Source organism: Nicotiana tabacum, chromosome 5 (genome assembly GCF_000715075.1).
Source record: "Nicotiana tabacum cultivar K326 chromosome 5, ASM71507v2, whole genome shotgun sequence".
NCBI lineage: Eukaryota > Viridiplantae > Streptophyta > Magnoliopsida > Solanales > Solanaceae > Nicotiana > Nicotiana tabacum.
In genome coordinates this window covers 60,967,633-60,973,680 of record NC_134084.1, presented here as the reverse complement: position 1 = coordinate 60,973,680, position 6,048 = coordinate 60,967,633, and positions in this window count along the sequence as shown.

Below are 6,048 nucleotides of genomic sequence, written 5' to 3'. Positions count from 1 at the left end.
CGACTTTCAGTGGTGCAGAGAGCGAGGATGCCTAGGGTTTCTTGGACAAGTATTAGAGGATTCTTCGTATATCGGGTATTCTAGATACCAGTGGGGTTGCTTTCACTACTTTTTAGTTTTTTGGAGCCGCCTTTACTTGGTGGGTGGCTTATGAGAGGCGTAATCCTGTTGGTACAGCACCCCTTACCTGACAGCAGTTCTCCGTTCTCTTTTTGGAGAAGTGTGTGCCACAATCTCGCAGAGAGGAGCTACGCAGGCACTTCGAGTGGTTGCGTCAGGGAGAGATGATTGTGACGCAGTATTAGATGAGGTTCTCAGAGTTAGCTCGTCATGCTGTTTGGTTGGTTCCGACGGAGAGAGAGAGAGAGAGAGGATTAGGAGGTTCATTGATGGCCTTACATATCAGCTTCATATTCTCATGATCAGGGAGGGGGTGTCTGGTGCTACGTTTGAGGAGGTTGTAGACATTTCTCGTGAGATTGAGTCAGTTCGTCGCCAGGAGATAGATGAGAGGGAGGCTAAGAGGCCTCGGGGATCTGGTAGTTATGGTGGTGCTCCTTCGAGAGGTTAGTTTCAGCACGGCAGAGGATGTCCATTCAGGCATGCCTAGCCAGCTCGCCCAGGTTATCGTGGGGCATCACTGGGTCATGGTTCTCATAGTTCTCATCAAATCCAGTCATCACTCAGTGCCCTTCTAGCCCAGAGTTCGTCCCGTGCTCCGTCAGTTCAGGGCTCTTCTATGCTAGGTACATCTGCTAGTCATTCCGGTGCTAGGGGTTCCCTTCAGTCCCCATCTCCATCACCGGGGAGTTGTTATGAGTGTGGAGAGTTGGGTCATATGTGGAGGCAGTGTCCTCGTCGTCTTGGGGGTTCATCTCAGCAGAGGAGTCAGCCATCGACTTCAGTGCCAGTTACTTCACCACCACCCGCCCAACCAGCTAGGGGTGGAGGTTAGTCAGCTAGGGGTCGCCCTAGAGGGGGAGGTCGATCAGGTGGTGGTCAGGACCATTCTATGCACTTCCAGCTAGGCCAGATGCTATTGCTTCAGATGTAGTTATCACATGTATTGTCTCAGTCTGCCACAGAGGTGCCTTTGTATTATTTGATCGCGGTTCCACTTATTCTTATGTGTCATCATACTTTGCTCGTTATTTGGGTACACTCCATGAGTCTCTTGTTTCATCTGTTCGTGTATCTACTCCGGTGGGCGATACTGTCATTGTAGACCATGTGTACCGATCATGTGTGGTGACTATTGGGGGTCTGGAGACCCGAGTGGATCTGTTGTTGTTATGTATGGTAGACTTTGATGTTATATTAGGCATGGATTGGCTATCTCCGTGTTGTGCTATTTTTAACTGTCATGCTAAGATAGTGACATTGGCTATGTCGGGTGTGCCACGGATTGAGTGGCGAGGTTTGACTGATTATGTTTCCAGTAGGGTAATTTCATTCTTGAAAGCCCATCGTATGGTTGGGAAAGGTTGTGTTTCTTACTTAGCCTTTGTGAGGGATGTCAGTGTAGAGACTTCTAGTATTGATTATGTTCCTATTGTGAGGGATTTTTCTGATGTGTTTCCTGTAGACCTGCCAGGCATGCCACTGGACATGGATATTGATTTTGGTATTGATCTAGTGCCGGGCACTCAGCCCATTTCTATTCCACTGTATTGTATGGCACCAGCGGAGTTGAAGGAGCAACTTCAGGAACTCTTTGATAAGGGGTTCATTCGGCCTAGTGTGTTGCCTTAGGGTGCACCTGTCCTATTTGTGAAGAAGAAGGATGGAAGGATGAAAATGTGCATTGATTACAAGTATTTGAACAAATTAAAAATCACGAACAAGTATCCTTTATCTCGTATCGATGATTTGTTCGACCAGCTTCAGGGAGCGAGAGTGTTCTCCAAGATTGATCTCCATTCAGGTTATCACCAGTTGAAGATCAGGGACTCAGATATTCTTAAGACAGCTTTCAGGACCCGATATAGTCATTATGAGTTCTTGGTAATGTCTTTTGGGCTGACCAATGCCCCAGCAACGTTCATGCATTTGATGAACAACATGTTTCGGCCTTATCTCGACTCGTATGCCATAGTTTTCATTGATGATATTCTAGTGTAGTCACGTAGTTAGGAGGAGCACGCGGAGCATTCGAGAGTTGTGTTGCAGAGATTGAGGGGGGAGCTTTGGCTCAGTTTAGTGGCTTTTTTGGGGCATGTGGTGTCTAGTGAGGGTATTTAGGTTGATCTAAAGAAGATAGAGGCGGTTCAGAGTTGGCCCAAACCGTCCTCAGCCACAGAGATTCGCAGCTTCCTTGGTTTGGCGGGTTATTACCATCAGTTTATTCAGGGATTTTCATCTATCGCATCACCCTTGACCAGGTTGACTCAGAAGGATGCTCCATTCATGTGGTCGGATGAGTGTGAGGAGAGCTTTCAGAAGCTCAAGATAGCCTTGACCACGGCTCCAGTATTAGTTTTATCATCAGCTTTAGGTTCATATACCGTGTATTGTGATGCTTCGATAGTTAGTATTGGGCGTGTGTTGATGCAAGAGGGTAGAGTTATTGCTTATGCTTCTCTTCAGTTGAAGCCCCATGAGAAGAACTACCCTGTTCATGATTTGGAGTTGGCTGCCATTGTTCACACGTTAAAGATTTGGAGACATTATTTGTATGGTGTGTCTTGTGAGGTGTTTACTGATCATCATAGCCTCCAGCACTTGTTCAAGCAGAAGGATCTCAATTTGAGGCAGCATAGATGGTTGGAGTTGCTAAAGGATTATGATATTACTATTTATTACCATCCGAGAAAGGCCAATGTGGTGGACAATGCCTTGAGTAGGAAAGCATTGAGTATGGGAAGTTTGGCATATATTCCAGTTGGAGAGAGACCTCTTGTAGTTGATGTTCAGGCCTTGGCCAATCGGTTTGTGAGGTTGGATATTTCGGAGCCTAGTTAGGTCCTAGCTTGTATGGTTCCTCGATCTTCCTTGTTTGATCGCATCAGAGAGCGCCAGTATGATGATCCTTATTTTCTTGTCCTTAAGGATAGAGTTCAGCACGATGATGCCAGAGATGTGACTATCGATGATGATGGGGTGTTAAGGATGTAGGTCCAGATATGTGTGCCCAATGTAGATGGGCTTCAGGAGTTGATTCTGGAGGACGCCCATAGCTCGCGGTATTCCATTCATCCAGGTGCCGTGAAGATGTATCAAGATCTGAGACAACATTATTGGTGGAGGAGAATGAAGAAGGACATTGTGGGATTTGTAGCTCGGTGTCTCAATTGTCAGCAGGTGAAATATGAGCATTAGAGACCGGGTGGCTTGCTTCAGCAGATGGATATTCCAGAGTGGAAGTGGGAGCGGATCACCATGGACTTTGTAGTTGGGCTCCCACGGACTTTGAAGAAGTTCGATGTTATTTGGGTGATTGTGGATCGGTCGCGCACTTCATTCCTGTGTGTACTACCTATTCCTCAGAGCAGTTGGCAGGGATCTATATTCGGGAGATTGTTCGCTTGCATGGTGTCCCAGTTTCCATCATTTCAGATAGGGGCACTCAGTTTACTTCACAATTTTGGAGGTCTATGCAGCGAGAGTTGGGTACTCAGGTTGAGTTGAGCATAACTTTTCACCTTCAGATGGACGGGCAGTCCGAGCGCACTATTCAGATATTGGAGGACATGTTGCGCGCTTGTGTCATTGATTTCGGAGGGTCATGGGATCAGTTTCTACCGCTCGCAGAGTTTGCTTATAACAACAGTTACCAATCGAGTATTCAGATGGCTCCATATAAGGCTTTGTATGGGAGGCGGTGTAGATCTCCAGTTGGTTGGTTTGAGCCGGGTGAGGCTAGGCTATTGGGTACAGACCTGGTGCAAGATGCTTTAGACAAGGTGAAGGTGATTCAAGAGAGGCTTCGTACAACGCAGTCGAGACAAAAGAGTTATGCTGACAAGAAGGTTCGGGATGTGTCCTACATGGTTGGTGAGAAGGTTATGTTGAAGGTTTCACCCATGAAGGGTGTTATGAGATTTGGGAAGAAGGGTAAATTGAGTCCTTGGTTCATTGGGCCTTTTGAGGTGCTTTGGAGGATTGGGGAGGTGGCTTATGAGCTTGCTTTGCCACCCAGCTTGTCGAGTGTGCATCCGGTATTTCATATTTCTATGATCCGGAAGTATATTGGCGATCCATCTCATGTTTTGGATTTTAGCACGGTTCAGTTAGATGATGATTTGACTTATGATGTGGAGCTAGTAGCTATTTTGGAGCGTCAGGTTTGAAAGTTGAGGTCAAAGGATATAGCTTCAATGAAAGTGCAGTGGAGAGGTCGGCCTGTGGAGGAGGTTACCTGGGAGACCGAGCGGGAGATGCGGAGCAGATATCCTTACCTATTTGAGGCTTCAGGTATGTTTCTTGACTCATTCAAGGACGAACGTTTATTTAAGAGAGGGAGGATGTAACAACCCGACCGGTCGTGTCATGAGTTACCACTCCGTTTTCCTTATTTCTGCTTCTTATTGACTTGCTCAGCTGTATTATGTGTTATCGGATTGGTTGGCTCAGGTTCGGAGAGGTTTTGGTAAGGTTTGAGACACTTAGTCTCTTTTGAGTAAGCTTAAATTGGAAAAGTCAACCGAAAGTTGACTTATGTGATAAAGGGCTCAGATGTGAGTCTCGATGGTTCAGATAGCTTTAGGAGGTGATTTGGGACTTATGAGCGTGATTGGTATGTGTTTTGGAGATCAGTAGTAGGTTTAGGCTTGAATTGACGAAATTGGTATTTTGGCGTTTTCCGGTTGATAGGTGAGATTTTGATATAAGGATCGGAATGGAATTCCGGGAGTTGCAGTAGGTCCATCGTATCATTTGGGATGTGTGTGCAAAATTTTAAGTCATTTGGATGTGGTTTGATAGACTTTTTGATCAAAAGCATAATTCGGAAGATTTTTGGAACCTTAGGCTTGAATCCGATATGTTTTGGTTGATTCGATGTTGTTTGAGGTGTTTTGAGGATTGGTATAAGTTTGAATAGTGGTATATGGCTTGTTTGTGCTTTTGGTTGAGGTCCCGGAGGCCTCGGGGTAATTTTGGATGGTTGACGGAAGATTTGAGTTTGGTTTTGGCAGCTGAAGATGTTCTATTGCTTTCATAACCACACCTACGGCTAGGGGACCACAGGTGCGGGCTCGTAGAAGCGCCAATGGGTCGCAGATGCGAAAAAGGGCAATGGGGGGCTGGAACCGAAGAAACGGCAATTTGAGCGCACCTGCGGTATCGCAGGTGCAGGAGATCAATCGCAGATGCGGCGCCTGGGTTTTAAGTGAGGACCGCAGATGCGGTGTCTAGGAGTGCATAAGCGGGACCGCAGGTGCGAAAAGCCTGGGTCAGAAGCTATAAAAGATTTTCTTTGCGAAGTTTGAGTTATTCTACACCATTTTGATACGGGTTTGAGCTTGAGGGAGCTATGTGAAGAGGAATTTCATAGAGGTAAGGTTTTTGGACCCTAAACTCGATTCTATGGTGTTATTTCACTGATTTGGCTTGAAAATTAATGGAAATTAAGGGTTAAAAATTAGGAAACTAGGGCTTGACATTGGAGACCTTTGAGCAATGGTTTGAAGGGTCATTTTTGGACGGATTTTAGTAATTTTGATATGTATGAACTCGTGGGGATATAAGGAGTCTATTGATGTAAATTTTATCGAATTCCGAGACGCGGGCCTGGGGGTCGGGTTTGGTTAATTTCGGGATTTGTTTGGTATTTTGATTACTTTTGAGTGGACTTTGTTTCCTAAGCATATTTTGATGATTATATGCGGATTTTGGTCAGATTTGGAGCATCTAGAGGCCGATTCGAGAGGCAAAGGCACCGTGAGCTAGAGTTCGGACCGGATAGAGGTGAGTAATGATTGTAAATGTTGTCCTGAGGGTATGAAACCCCCGATTTCACATCGTTGTGCTATTTCGATGTGACGCACACACTAGATGACGAGCGTGGGGTCGTGCACTATTGAGGATTATGACCTAGTCCGTCCCGAA